Below are 15,916 nucleotides of genomic sequence, written 5' to 3' on the forward strand. Positions count from 1 at the left end.
AGTTTTGTCATAACTTACCAAGAATATGAGGGATATTAAGTCAAGTGAAGATTAAATGTTTTCTACTTTGCTTTATTTTTTTATGCTTCTGCTTGGAGTCCATGCACGTGTGTGTATGTGTGTGTGTGTGTGTATGTGTGTGTGTGTGTGTGTGTGTGTGTGTGTGTGTGAGAGAGAGAGAGAGAAAGAGAGAGAGAATGCACATTGACATATATTTGATGTCTTCTATGTGCATAGCCTCTTTTTAGAAGTATTTACTAAAATCTCCTGCCTCTGGGAGGTGGAGGGCGGAGGTGGGTGGTGGAATTTCTTTACATTCCTTTTTGTAGTTTAAGTTTTGAAATATGTGCAATTAATACCTATTCAAACCAGTTTGTTTTAATTTTTAAAAACGTTAAATCCTTCTCCAGTAAGATTGTCCTGAGGAGCTGTGTCCAAATTCCTAAATTGGACTCAGAGACATCAGGTGGGGCCGGGGGGAGTGGCTCCCATTTGGCTACCTGGCAGGTTGGTGAGGTGGGAGATGTCTCTGCTGGGGACTGGGATCATTTCAGGGGAACAGACTTACCCCCAGCTTCAGAGGGAAGGGGATCCATAGGACCAGAAAGACTCCTAGACCACCCCTCAAATAATTAGTCTTATCATTTGTTGATTTTTCCTGAGTGAGGCCATAGAGGCTTCTTCTAAACCTTCCGTAAAGGAAAGAGAGCTGAAGGGCAGGCCTGAGGACACTGGCAGACGGTTTCCCTGGCAACTACCATTCCTCTTGTGTGTTTTTTTTTTTTTTTTCAGTATTAGTTTGAAAAGCAAAAGGAAAGTTCCTTCTGCATGGAGATCAGCCAGCTGGGAGCTGACCTCTCCTCACTCCTGTCATCCATTCTTGAGGTAGTGACCTCCCATTGATTTCTGGTGGCTCTTAACATCCCTGACTAAAAGAAATGGCCCTAAAAACAATTCCTGTGATGATTTTGGAGTGAACAAATGGCTTTTCATTCACCACTCTACGCCTTGTAAATCCAGTCAACTAAACGAAAACTTTAGCTGGTAGTGTTTATTGGTCACTTGGCATGTGTCTGGTACAATCCTTGCACTAGTGAATAAGTCATAATTTCTGTCCTTTGGCATACGGGCAGATGGTATCCATATAGATGAAGAGCTCATTCAACGCTTTTATTGAGCAACTTCTATGCACCAAGCACGTTGTAGGAAATGAGGTCAAAACGTGGTGAGTTCCAACGTTGGGCACATGTAAGTGCTGAGGGAGTACAACTGCTCTGTCGCTGCTCCACTCATACCTACTCAGGTCTTGCCATTGTTCTGCCTTCGGGCATGGCTTCAGGTGCCAGCATCTGTGGCTCTTCCTTGGAGGGCTTGCCCTGGGGCCAGAATCCCTCTTGGCCCACACACCCAGCTAGTCAAAAATGCTAGAGAATGAATGTCCCCAGGAACTGCCCTTGGCCAGTGACTGACAGGAGCTGATAGACACGTATTCCAGCTCCCTGTCCCCTTCAGTGACAACAAGCAAGTGTTCTACACTGGGCCCTGGAGCACCCCAGGAGGATTAACCACTTAATCTTTATCACCGTTTTTATTTCTCTTCTCAAGCACAATCTCCTCACTCCACCAGGTGGTGTTGAATGAGAGGGCCTTCAAGGTCCTTCCTGGATTTAGGATCCCCTTATTCCATCATCTTTACAAAAATGCCATTGGAAAAAAATGTAAACTCTTTTTCAGTGCACTGGGGTTTTCCACTCTGTTGTGGACTAAATGTTTTTGTACCCTCGGAATTCAGAGTTTGAGGTCCTACCCCACAGTACGCTGGTATGAGGGGGTGGGGGCTTTTTGGGGAGGTGCTTTTGCTTAGCTGAGGTCCCTGGGCATTTGTGTGGGAGGGGGTTCTCATGATGGGATTAGAGCCCTTATATTTAGAAACCAGAGACCTTTCTCTCCAGCTTGCTGTTGCCCTCCACCCATCCCCCTCCCTCTTATGTGAGGACAGAGTAAGAAAATAGTCATTGGCAAACCAGGACAAAAAGTCCTCACCAGGACTCAACCATGCTGTCACCCTAATCTTGGACTTGCCAGCCTCCAGAGCTTATGAACAATAAATGTATTTGTTTAAGCCACCCATCTTGTGGTGCTTTATGACAATCTACACCAAGATGTGGTCACCGTTGAGTTCTAACCTTGTTCCTGTAGCTATTTCCACCGTGGCTGCCTGCTTCTCTCTTCTCTGCCTGATGGTTTTCTGTGGCATTGCAGGGGCAGGGAGGCCCATCTGGAAGTGAAGGGGGCATAACACCCCTTGGCGCAGCCTTATCCAATGGGGAATGGGAGTCACTGGGTAGATGTTGGGCTCTCTTCCTGGCCTCTGCTCAGCTGGATAAGGAATATCAGATGAGACCCTGGGGGGATCAGCTTTAGCAGTAACTCACCCTTACACTTCAGCGTCTTCCCTCTTCCTCCTCCGACACCCCTGCTTCCATGGGATCACTCCCAAACCCACCATGTAATCAGACACTTGCATCCAGCTCTGCTTTTATAAGAATCCAAACTAAGACAAGTATCCTAAGGAAATCCATCAGACACTAAGACAAGTGTCCTAAGGAAATGTTTTTTTTTTTTTTTTTTTCAGTCAAACCATTTCGGATAAAGGCCAATGACGTTGGCTATGTGGGCCTTTAGATGTTTCAGAACAAATGTGAGATTTCTAATACATGTTCAGGAGAAGAAAAGACCCCAAATAGAAGCCTTCAAACCAATTCATTTCTGATTAGAGCAAGCGGCCTCCTGACCTCTGTTAAATGGAGACGGCTTGTAACATGTTTAAGTTCTATGAATAATAAATTAGAAGGTTCCTGCATGCCCCTGGAATTCTACCAATTTTTCTTTGATACAAAAAGGATATATATCTTTGAGACAATCCATAACTGGAAAATCTTACACTGAAAATATGATATTTCTCTCAAGGACTTCATTTATGCACTTTGATGTATCATACATAGATGGGATATAATTTCTCATTTTTCTGAGTGTACATGTTGCAGAATCATATTGGTCATGTGGTCACATATATATACATACAGTAATAATGTCTGTTTCATTCTACTATCTTTCCTATCCCCACATCCCCTTCTCTCCCCTCCCATCACTTCCCTCTACCTAATCTAAGGTAACACTATTCTTCCCTACTGCCCCCCCTTACTGTGAATTAGCATCCGCTTATTAAAGAAAACATTCGGCCTTTGGTTTTGTGGGATTGGCTTATTTCGCTTAGCATGATATTCTGCAACTCTAACCATTTACTGGCAAATGCCATAATTTCACTCTTCTTTAAAGCTGAGTAATAGTCTATTGAGTATACATACCAAATTTTCTTTATCCATTCATCTGTTGAGAGACATTTGGGTTGGTTCCATAGTCTAGTTATTGTGAATTGAGCTGCTATCACATTGATGTGGCTATGTCACTATAGTATGCTGATTTTAAGTCATTTGGGTATAGACCAAGGAGTGGGATAGCTGGGTCAAATGGTGGTTCCATTCCCAGTTTTCTGAGGTCTCCATACTGCTTTCCATAGTGGTTGCACCAATTTGCAGTCCCACCAGCAATTTATGAGTAGCATCTCTCTTCTTTACTAGGACGGAGAAGTAAAAGCCATTTCTCCTTAGTGTACATAGTAAGTCCACAAACCAAAGAGCCTAATAGAGGGTCCTCAACCAGAGATTGGCATATGTTCAAGTGAAGGGGCTGCCCAGCCCTCCACACGTCCTGTCCTGCTTCCCTGTGAACCCATCCATGACCCTCCCACATCAGTGTTCTTTTCCCACTATAAGAGAAGCACCATGAGCAGAAGGATTTTATGTGCTTTTGTTCACTGTTGTCCCCCTACAGTGCCAGAAAGACAGTTGGCATCTTTAGTAGGATTATATTGAAATCAGACAGACTTAGGGGCCTGCAGTGATGATGATCTAAGAAATCAAAAGTAAAGAGATGTTATCAAGGTCACTGCTACAGGCAAAGAAACTTTGGAAAGTTCCCAAGAGCTTCTGGAATGGGCCATACAGAGGAGGAGAAACTGCTTCTATCCCACAGACACTGAAGGGTGAGTTCACACCCTTACTTCCAGGCTGAACCCAGCTGGGCAGAGCCTTGAGCCAGGGAAGTAGAGTGGGGTGCTTTGAAAGCTTGAGGAGGGAATAAGGTTTGGGTATTTCAAACTCCCCAGCTCAGCAGCAGCTGGAGCCAGGGGGGGGGGGTCTCTGAGCGGTGGTGAAGGGCACCAAAAGCATCTCCCTCAGGAAACATTAAGCAAATGGATTCTCCTCAATGCAGATACGCATAGGTATTCCAGGAAAAGTCAGGCCCCAGGCCCATTTTGCCAGAAAACAAAGGTCAGAATTATTAGTAAACTCTGATCCATTAAGAAGGAAAAATCATTACTATGGCCCAAAAGTTCAGACTTCTTTGGACTTTTTATTCTCTTGGCATATCTTCCATAACGAATTCCGGCTCAGAATTCCCATCCCTGGAGGGAAGTGGCTACAACTTTATTGTAAATGAAAGACCTGTTGCCCCAGCCCTCCTTCCAGCCTCTGAAAGTCCTTGTCCCCTTTGACTTTTCTTTGCAGCATTTCCACTCTGGGCTCTTGGCCACCCCTCAGGTTCTGTGCCAGCTCCCTTTCTTCCACTCATTTCTTCTTGCTGTCACTCCTCGGGGTCTCTCTAGAGGCATCCACCCGCCCCACTACTGTCCTGCTATCTGCCTTTCTAGATTCTACCTACACCTCCCAGATGGGCAGCTGTCACCCACATGTCACACTCTAGATCCACACTTCCAGTGCCCCTTCTGCCCTGAGCTCAGGACTCAGGTTCCCAAACTCCTCTAGGATGGTCCATGCACAAACAATAAACTCAATCTCATGCTGATCTCATTACCCACCCCAGCCCCACACTCCCAATCTGTTCTTCTTCCTGAATTCCTGTCTTGGGTAACACTCCACCATCCACTCTTGTCTCCCAACCTAGAACTTCAAGACCAGCCTCAGTCATCAAGTCCCCCCATGCTTCTACTAGTTTCTTGAAACAGCAAGAGGTCATTCCCTGGACAGTTGGAAGGTTTACTTATCTCTACTTTTACTAATTTTACAACTTGCATGATGTTTGTCATGTTTCATAAGAATTAACAGGTTTTGTAATGGTGCATTGTCCTAAATATAAACCTACCTTTTTTCTCCTTGCTCCTCTGACATCCCATGGCCCTCCAAACCAGCTCTGGGTGCCCTTTTGTCTTTGGGACACCTTCCACATCATCATCAGACTCATCTATTGAAAATGCTAACCTCGTTTCTTCACTGAGCTCACCAGAGCATTTCTTCAGGATTATCTCCCACCACCTCCACTCCAGAGTTTCCAGATACATCAGAACCCCTTGCAGAGCCTTTTGTTTACTTATTTCTTGAGCTCCCCCATTGTACTGTCTGCTCCCTAGGGCCTGGCATAAAATAATGTTCAATAAACAGAGGGAGGGAAGGGAGTCAAGTAACTGGCCTAAGGTAAGGAAGTTCCATAGCCAAGTTCTCAGGCAACTTTTTAGAAATGCAGATTCCTGGACCCCACCTCAGACATGCAGAATCAGAAACTGCTGGCATTTGAATAGGCCCTATTACAATTCCAGACATGTCTTGACTACTGTCACAAATGAAACTAGTTTCCTCAACCAAACCATATAATTGTTAGCAGCCTCGTGGGAAAACCACTAGACAGGACTTAATCAGCTGTTCCTTTTCAAAAATGGTGCTTCTAGGTTGCAGAAACTCAGCTTCCCCTTCTGATTAGAAAGGCGGGCAGCAACCAAAGGCGTCCCTCCGCCAAATTCCCCTGCCTGCAGCCACCAGACCCCCACTCCAGGAGCGTTCCCACAGTCCCTCAATCCGGACAGTCCACGCCTGGGTACAGATTCCAATTTTTAAGGAAACGTTTCTAAATCTTTTCTTTGAATTCAAGATGGATAAAAGGAAAGGAGAAGGGAGGGGTTGAGAGACTGGGTTAGGGGATGACTGGGGATCCCCAGGCTAGATTTGGTGCACGCAGGCGGTGAGGGAATGGTGCTGACCCTCCGCAGGGCTATGCTCTTTCTTTCCCCCCCGAGTTTGCTGTCTGTAAAATGGGCTTAGCAGTGCTTTTTAAGGAACTTAGCGACCTCAAGCACCAGCCCTCGGACTCCAACCTATATGGCTTCATGTACCGCGCTCAGCGCGGCTGTGTGTGAGGAGCAACAGCGCAGGGAAGACACACTGCAGCCCCGGGTGCCCTTCTTCCCTCCTCTGGGCAAGTGAATGACAAGGGGCTGTGGCAGAGTCCTTATCTCCAAGCCGAGCAGTCAGAATTCTGGAGAGGCGGTGGGAGAGGGGAGTGCGCGAGTACTCGCAGAAGGCCTGAGTAGCCGGAACTTGTGGGGTGCGGTGGGCCGCTAGCTCCCTAAGACACTCACTGGCGCCACTTGGCGACCATGAACATCAGGCGCCGCGGGTGTGTGGTAACTTTGCCCAGGAAGAGATCGAAGCCCTTTCTTAAAATGGATCCCCCTGAGCCAAGCCCCGAGGTGTCATTTCCATTTTACAGCTGCATGAAGAAAGGCCCAGGACACCAACAGCCAGCAGAGGCGGGATCCCTTTCCTGGACTTGAAACACTTGCCCTTGGAATCAAGGGCTTTTATTGCGCTGAGAAGCAAATGAAGATTCTGACTTCCCCCTTCTCCCTGGAGAGAGCCCTTACAAGTCCGGAGACCAGGGCCTCAGGTGATCCAAGAGGGGGCCCACCCACCGCCACACACGCCCCCTTTCAGAATTTCACTTAGCTGTCAGTCTGGCCTAGGGTTCCTCCAGTTTCCTTGGAGGCCCAACTGGTTCCCAAAGTGAATTAAACTCAGGCAGTTTATCCAACCCAGAGGCTAAAGACTTCTGGGTTTCCCACCCTGGAAAGCGCACTGCACTGGAATGGGTCAAGGAGAGGCAGGGGACAGAGCGAGGGAGGAAGTGCATTGGGCCCCCAGGAGAACCCGCATCGGGATCCCCGCCTGGGAGGGGCTAGCCCCCTTTTCTTGAGCCATTTCCCCTCTTTTTCTAGAAGCCACTTCAATCGGTTGTCGACCCAGTGGCCTTCCTCTGAGCACGTGTTGCTGCGGGTCTGCGTCAGCGTTGGGTAAATAGATGACTGTCCTATAGCGCCGGGCGGGGCTATTTAAGAGGCAGCCACCCGCCCGCCTACCCTGAACTTGGCTTGGCTGTCACAGCTCCGCTGGAAACGCTAAACCAGCTGCTTTCTAATCCAAAGGTATGTAGGTCCCCTTCACTCGCCCACGCGGATACAAGTGTCCTGTGTCTTTGAAGAATGCTGTCTTCAGTTTTGTACCCCTTTATATTTTTTTCTGTTTTCTGTGTCTTCCCCCAGCGTAACTGAAAAGACATTCTTTAAACTCAGAAATAAGGGTGCTGGATTTAAAAATGAGGGCTGGGTGGGTAGCTGCCTTAGAGACTTTCACAAGCCTGTGTGGGTCTTTTTTGCACAAAACTTTGAAATAGCCATTTGCTAGGAGTCTCAGGCAAATTGGGATTTCCTAGCAGTTAAACAGAGGGGCGGAGAACTTTGCAATCTTTTCAAATAAAATACCAAAAAGTTTTAATATTTAAATCCATTTTCTAAATATTGCAGAAAATCCAGAGCTTTAAGAATAGAAATATGTGGATTTTCTGTCTAATCACAGTTCTAAAATTCAGTCAATCGGTGCTTTGGCAATGGCTGAGAACTAAACGCATATTTCTGATTTTTTTAAACCCTACCTATGTTTTGCTTAGTGATTTATTACTAATTCCCACATACACCTTGAGGAAACCTTATACATTTTTTTAAAATTATGGCATCCATAATTTTAATTCGCCATTTACTTCCGTACTGAAAGCTTCTTTTCTAATCTGGAAAAGTCTTGCCTTCCTTCAAGGGTGTCATTTCTCTCTGCTGAGATCCTGTATTTTTCACATTATCTTTAATAGAGTGCTTTTCCAGCTAGAACAAAGACGCTCTACAAAAGCTTTCTCAAACTTAAGGCGAACAGGAGACATTCTTTCTGCTAAAAAGGGCGAAACACCAGTTCTCTCACCGACCCTGGCACTTGGGTGCGGATTACCCTAGAGACAAGCCAAGCGCGTTTAGGCGCGCGCGCGCAGCTGTGTGTCACTCAGCTGGGGTCTGCGCTGGGTAAGCCCTAGCGCTGGCTCCAACCTAGCGGGTCTGGTGCGCCGGCGCTGGAGTGAGCCCGCTTCCAGGTGCCCGACTCTCGGCAGGCACTGACGGATGCCCAGCATTTTTTTTTTTTTGACGCCCCCTCGCCTTTGCTCTCCACAGCCATGAATCTTGGCGTTTGCCTGTGCGTGCTGATGGCGGTACTTGCTGCGGGCGCCCTGACGCAGCCGGTGCCCCCAGCTGGTGCCGCAGGCTCCGGGGTGCAGAGGGCAGAAGAGGCGGCCAGAAGGCAGCTGAGGGCGGTGCAGAGGACAGACTGGGAGCCGAGAGCGCACCTGGGCGCACTACTGGCCTGATACATCCAGCAGGCTCGGAAAGGTAAGGATGCTGCCTTCTTGTCCCTCACTTCTGTCCCTGTTCTGGACTGTCAATCCTGTCCTTCTCTAGAGCCCACCAGATGAAGATATCCCTTTTGGGAGAAAACACAGACTAATGGGATTTCCACCTTCCTTTCCAGAGTTCCACCGCACCTGAGAGTATAGTTTTGAAGTCCTCTATAAGCAAATCAAAATGAGGTGTAGAGAACTTAATTTATTAGTAAGGAAAACGTTCTTAAAAATCTTTCTCTAAGCTAATTTTTGGCACAGTGTTGCTGATTAAGCTCAACACCATTTTATGAAAATGCTTTTTTTTTTGAGATAATTACTAAATCCTGGAAAGGGGTTCCAAATACACTAAACAACCTCTTCTATTAATGCAGCTGAACCAGGAGCCACACAGATGCAGACAGTTGGAAACTCTCTAGCAGGAAGTGATGGATGCTGAAAATACTTGAGATCTGACAAAAACAAGTGAGAATAGGTCAGTTTTCACTAAAGTATGTAATGGAAGGAAAGAACAGGAGCATTTTTGAGTTTTCCTTGACAGTGAGTGAATTGAAATAATTACACATGAGATGATTTAAAAAAAAAAAAAAAAAAAAAAAAACTACTGGAGAGATGTTCCCTAAGTCAGTTTTCTCAGCATTCCTTTTTCCAGGAATACGGTGATTTAGCAGTTTCCTGGCTTAGTGCCCTTTTCCTGGGCCTGACTTTCTCATCTGCAAATAGGAGGCCAGAGCTCCCTGGAGCCGCGGTTGGCTCTTTGTGTGATTCAGAGGGACGAATCATGATTTTTTTTTCTCCCAGCTTTATCCACAATGACACTGATGATGGACACTGGCTAAGGGGCAGTGTGCTAAACTAGATCAACAACTGAATTAAAAACATCCAGCAAACACTGCCAGGATGGCTGAAGGAAGTGACTCCTTTTCCATGAGGTTTTACTCAATTGGATTTGAACTTTAACTCATGGCTTGAGTAAAGAGGAAGAAAATGGAGGGCTTGGCTTTCTAGAGTCTTCTGTGGTTTTACATGAAGATGACATTAGAAACTTTTTGACAAGGGCCTTCAGAGGGAAAAGGACAGAAGGTGATTTGTAGAATTGCTCAAACTACACCTTTTGTGTTCTTTCCTGAGAATTAAACTGAAAGAATGGAAATACTAGTCAGATGACAGAAAGTCTGACAGTTTGGAAAATTCCTTCTGTTTGCCTATCTGAACGTAATTTAGAATCTGCTCACAGATGTGAGTTGAATTTCAGCCAGACAGTCTGAGTTATCCTAGGCTATTCATTGAAATGTAGATCTCTCTCCAGCTTTAGGAAAGACCCAAGAAAACCAATTCTAGGGGTGGGGTGAGCTACTTGCCAAATTATTTCCTAGAACCAATACCCTACCAGTGGCTCTTACAGCATAAATCTTAGATGGGAAGTTCTTCCAATCCCCTCTTTCAACACCCTCCTGTCTTTGCCTTCAGGCTGTTGGGCCAAAGGAACCCTGGTGGGAAGAGCAATCACTTGGAAAATAAGCTGCCAACACCCAGGATCGGCAGAACTAGAAAACAATCATGCTCTTCGACTGACAAATAAGATGTAGGAACAAATGTCCTTGAATATTTTATATATTTTGAGATCATATTCGATTTGACTTAACACTAGAATACATCAAAGGTTCTAAATGACAAAATGTGTTCTTTAAGCAGTGTGTAAGAGTTTATCATTAGGAACTCTCTACAGGGTTCTTAATGGTTTGGGGAGAAGCAGTTCTAGTAGAGAGTGATTGGGGAGGCATCTAGTGGCATAGTGCATCTAATGGCATTCAGTACACACTTACCCATGACCAGCAAAGCCCCAGTGTTGCAGCTGTTGTCTCTCTCAGACCTGAAAACATTTCTCTGCACAGTAAGTATTATCATGCCCATTTTGCCCATATGGAAGCCATGGCTCTAGAAGGTTGAATAACAGTTTCTGCACATCTAAGCGGCAATAAGACTGAGGTTCTCTAAGCCCTGCTTCCCTAGAGTGTCTGGAGGCCATTTGGCTTCCCAGCGGTATTATCTGTTCAGGATGTTAAAGTTTAAAGAAGTCAGACCCTTCATTTTGACTCTAAAAATCAGTTGTAAGTCCCTACTCTGTGTAGTTGGTGAATGAAGACTATAGTAAGTACACCCAGGTGAGGACAGAGCTGTAGAATGACAGCTGTACACAGTGCTCACCCCAGCAACCCTGATTGCTTGCTCATATTGAAGCTGTCACTTTGCTTCCACTAGATGGAAATTTGGTGAGCTACTTTGAACTTCAGCATTATAGCATTCGTTATAGGATTATATTCATTATAGGGTTGTAGCATTCGTCATCAGAGCAGGCAGGAGGATGGGTCATATTTCCATGTTACTGTCCATGGAGAACTGAGTCTGCAGGTCTTGCTGAATTTAAGGACAAATATTTCACCATAAAATGTCCTCAAACAGTTAAACAGCAGGGGCCCTTTCCCTTCTGGATAGGCTAGGAATGTCTACAAAAAGGGCTCAAATGTGCTGTGTTGACTTAGCTCCCAAACTGGGAAGGGATGGGGGCAGAGAGAGAAAGGATGGGGATGTTGTTATTCTGTGTGGTGTGTCGGTTTTAAATGTAGCTGGTTAATTTCATTACCCATTATGACAGGATAACTGCCTCTGAAGGGTCACTTGTCAGTAAACAGCACATATTTGGGCTCCCTATGCAGGAGCTGGCAAGGAGAGCCTCATGCAGAGGCTACACACCAACATCTTGAGAGGTGGAGACATGGTGGCCCCCCAACACAGTGGCCACCAATGGGAGGTCCTCTATTTCTCTACTCAGGAGCTGGCCTGGACTTTGCCCATTCATGGCCCTGAAGCGCCGTGTTTAACCCTTCTTTTGCACAGATCACTGTCTGTGATCTCTGAGAGGCACTGTGTCACATGCCTCCCAAGCATCTACCTTGTCATACTTCTGCCCACTCAATGGGGGTTCTAGGCAAGAATAATCCTGTTCCCAAGGGCATGGTACCCATTCAATTTCAGTTATTGATTTTAGGTCAAAATGTCTGACTTCATTTACCTCTTTTATTCTCGCATCCTTCTTGGATTATTACTGAGATGCCAAGATTTCAATCTGATAGTGTATATTTTTCGGGTTATCTTTATTTTTAAGAAAAGAAAGTAGCTTTCAAATTAATAATTTCAAAACATTGTTTGATTATCATTGGGACTTGACCCCATCTTTTAAAGCCATTCCAATATCAAGATATTGTGATTGCACTACCTTAAAGCTCTCTGGACAAGTTGGGTATGGTCAGGGATGTTAAGCAATGAAATTTAGAAATGAGCAAGTACTAGGGAAATTCTTGCTTTCTGCTGAGGGCCAAATACACAAGGAAAATACTGTTAAGGGTAGGGGAGACAAAGAAAAATTGAGGCAATTCCTCAGTTTGTATAAGGCAGGACAAAATGAACCCATCTAAATAACCTGTGAACACAAAACACACCCATAACTAGTGAACATCACTTTTATTCATTTATGCAGACATAGGTCTTTCTCCTCTTTCATCTTTGTCTGTAATACCTTTAAGAATATAAATGTATATATTTGGCCTTTTCTGTTGTTTGCCTTCACAAATTGAACTGGTTGTATTCTTAGATATAATGCTCTTCTTTTCTTTTTCTCTGTCCCTTGTAGCTCCCTCTGGCCGCATGTCCATCATTAAGAACCTGCAGAACCTGGACCCCAGCCACAGGATAAGTGACCGGGACTACATGGGCTGGATGGATTTTGGCCGGCGCAGTGCTGAGGAATATGAATATCCCTCTTAGAAGACCAGCCTCCATCCACCTGACTTAGAGGAGGCAGAATAAGAAAACAATCATGCTCATAACTCATTGTCTCTGAAGTTTGACATTTTAAGTATCTTATTTATTAAGTTCTCAATGTGAAAAATCCTTCTATTAAGATTGTCCTGTGCAACCACACACCTCAGCAGAATTGTGCAATTGAAGAATATGATGTTTCCTAACTCTGTGACTTCTGGTCCTAACATGTTGCTATGCTATTAAAGTGATTTCATTCTGACTCCTCATTCCTTGAATCTACTGAGGGTCCTCAGACCATGCAAGGAAGGAAGTCTGATCTGCAGTGCCCAGGGAATCCCTGCAGTAGATGGTCCCAGACACAGCTTGGGAAATGAGTACTAGGCATGGAGCTGACCCCCTGCTGAGGCAAAGTGGCTGGAAGGTGTCCAGCAGAAGTGCCTTCTGTGGTCAGGTCTATAGCCCAGCCCTGAAAACCCTGACTCCTGATCTCCTTTGCCAATCCTACTGCCCCCCATAAGTTTTCTCTCTTTAAATAAGTTATAGGGCAGTGCCTTACCCTGCCTTTGCAAGTATTTGATCATTCCGTGGCCTGTGGCACAGAGATTATTGTCCTTCCTTTATGGATGAGGAAGCTGTCTCTGAGAGGTGAACATGACCAGTGCACCTACCAACTAGAGTCACAGACTTGAGGGCTTAATGTTCCTGTGCTAGTGGGACCTCTGTCACTCTTAGCATTTCTCAAACTCTGAAAGTGCACAAGATTCACCAGAGTACTCTCATTAAACTGTATATTCTGATTTAGAAAGCCTGAGCCAGTTCCCAGGAAGCTCCCAAGTGGTCAATGCCACAGGACCCAGCGTTTTTGCTGGAGTAGAGAAGAGCCTGTGATCGCTTTCCCAAGAGTTCTGCTGTTTTTCACTTAGTAAGCATATTGGGAGGACTCTGGTAGTTATCCAGAGCAGAAGTCAATCTGTCTGTTGGTCCTCTATAGTGATCAGTAAAGGGAACAAGTGAGTACACAGGGACACCAGAGATGATCTAATAACTACCACCCACAGTGCAGACAGACCTTCCATGCCTCCCAGCCGAGGCTCCAACAATCTCAGATCGTCAACCAGCTATGGCTCTAGGTCTGACATAGAACATGGCAGCACAAAAAGGAACTGACATTGAAAACAATATTGGCAAATATATAACAGGTCCCAGAGGGACTCTACCCAGACCACCATCACTGTGGATATTCAGTGCACCTTCCTTAAGGGTGGAAAAAGAATGGCAAGCAAGTCCTCAAAGAGGGACCCCCAAAAGATCAAGACAGTGCAATTTTTAAACTTGAACTGAAGTTAGGATTCAGTGTAGACTCCAAATAGATAGCACTCTATATCATTCTCTGCTAAGGTTACTACTTCATTTATTTAGTCCATGCCATTTGGTTTCCAATCACCTCATATGTTAGGTATCCAATTCCCATTCAGTCCAAAATATTCAGATGCTTGTGTTTTTAGCAACCCTCTCCAGCAAAGATCACTATTTTGTGGGCATGTAGAGGGTACTGGGTAGGTATGGGGATGGCAGCATGACCCTGTGTGGGTACACACACGAGTGTGGATGTGTATTGTTTGTGTTTTATGGAGGGCATGATGAGGAACTTAGAATATAATATAAAATCAGTGGAGAAGGGATGAAGAAGGTCTTATCTGAATTACTGATTTGTGAATCATCAAGGAAGTAGGTGTTACGTTTTCAAAGGTAAAGTCATGGCTCATATAAATTTAAAATCAACACATGTCAAAGCTTCCATTAATAAAGGAACTAGTAAGATGTTACCACCATTTCAAAAGGAGAACTCAAGGACAGACACACACAGGTAGTCAGGATGGGGAAATGATTTGCTAATATACTCAAAACGGATGGGCTGGGGTTGTAGCTCAGTGGTAGAGCACTGGCCTTGCACGCGTGAGGCCCTGTGTTCAATCCTCAGCACCACATGAAAATAAAGACGTTGTGACAATCTACAACTAAAACCATATTTTAAAAAAGAAAGAAAAGGTGCATACGGAATGCCCTTCAAAAAACAAACAAACAAACAAACGAAAAACAGGTTCATGACGATAGGTCAATAAAATGCCATGTATGGAATGTTACCCAGAACAGACATTATTTATGTCTTTAGGGGACAGTTTTTCCTTATGTTTCTGTTTGCATTACTATCCATTTTCTAGGGCTTACCTAGTGTAAGTAGCTCAAAGACAGCTGTCAAGAGCACTGAAAGAATGCCCAGTAATCACCTCTGCCCTCTTCAAAGTCCCTTGGAAATTTTCCTAATATGGAAAAGGGAAGGAGAGAACAATCCCTGGCCTCCTCTTAGGTACTGGACGCTGTACAAAGAAACTCATGGGCATCAGCTCAGGAAAGTGTCCCAATCTTCCAAGGTGATCATGATCCTGCTTCTCCAAGAGGAAACCAGAACTTCAAGAAGCTAAATGACTGATGGATCCATACACTGCCCACAAGTGGCAGTGCCAGGATTTAAGCAGCTTGTGGTTCCAGACCTCAATGAGGAGATGCGGAGCCTTGGAGGAGAGCTGGAGCCTTGGAGGAGAGCTGGCGACTTGGAGGAGAGCTGGAGCCTTGTTTGGAAACTGTGCCTGCACAGAAACTGCTGAATCAGCATGAGTGATACTTCTGGAGCCTTTGAGGGGATCTGATAGAGCCTCCTGGGAAGGGGTGGGAGGGAGCCTAAAGTCCTGCTTCCCAATGCTTTCAGCACCACCTCTGGCCACCTTCTAACTGCAGTGTCCCTGCTCTCACCTCCATGCCACATGCTGTTACAGGGACCCAGGAACTGGCATATCCCGGATCTTCCTCAGCCCTCAGCCCTCGGCAGGGGGATCACATGGAGCTTCTACAGTTGAGCTGAGCAGCTCTCACAGAAGCCAACAGCTCTTCAAGTCCCACTTGAGAAGGATCTGAGGAACCCATGCCCACCAGAAAGCCCTCCCCTCTTCCCCTCCCTTCCTCCTTCTCTTCCACTTCCTTTCCTCAATCCCTTCCCCGATCTCCTTCACTTACTCCTCTCCACCCTGTAATAGTCCCCTCTGATATACATATATATATATACCCCTCCTTGTGACCCAAACTATGGGGATCCACTCTTCTTGCTGTGGCCTATGATCATGCTTTTGTCAGTGGGTCTCCAATAATTTGCACCAGTGCAATCCTAGATCTGCCTCTTTCTTTAGTCTCACTGTATTTTGGGAATGGTTTCCATACACTGAAACCAGATTGTTCCAGACCACCCCTGTAAAGTGGAAAGTCCTCTGTTCACATTATTTATCTATTCATGGGACGATATGAGAATGAAGATAGTCGTGTCCAGAGTTTGGGGTCGCAAGTATTGTTCTTCCTCTTCTCCAAACTTCTTACAATATTTGTAGATCATCCTTCTAACAACTATGGCTCATAT

General features: G+C 45.4%; 1 pseudogene; it reads left to right on the forward strand.

Moving 5' to 3' along the window:
* The first annotated feature begins 8,406 nt into the window (after positions 1 to 8,406).
* On the forward strand, positions 8,407 to 12,453 carry LOC144251382 (cholecystokinin-like; annotated as a pseudogene).
* The last annotated feature ends 3,463 nt before the right edge of the window (positions 12,454 to 15,916 follow it).

This window comes from Urocitellus parryii (assembly GCF_045843805.1).
Source record: "Urocitellus parryii isolate mUroPar1 chromosome 13 unlocalized genomic scaffold, mUroPar1.hap1 SUPER_13_unloc_15, whole genome shotgun sequence".
NCBI classification, from domain to species: Eukaryota; Metazoa; Chordata; class Mammalia; order Rodentia; family Sciuridae; genus Urocitellus; species Urocitellus parryii.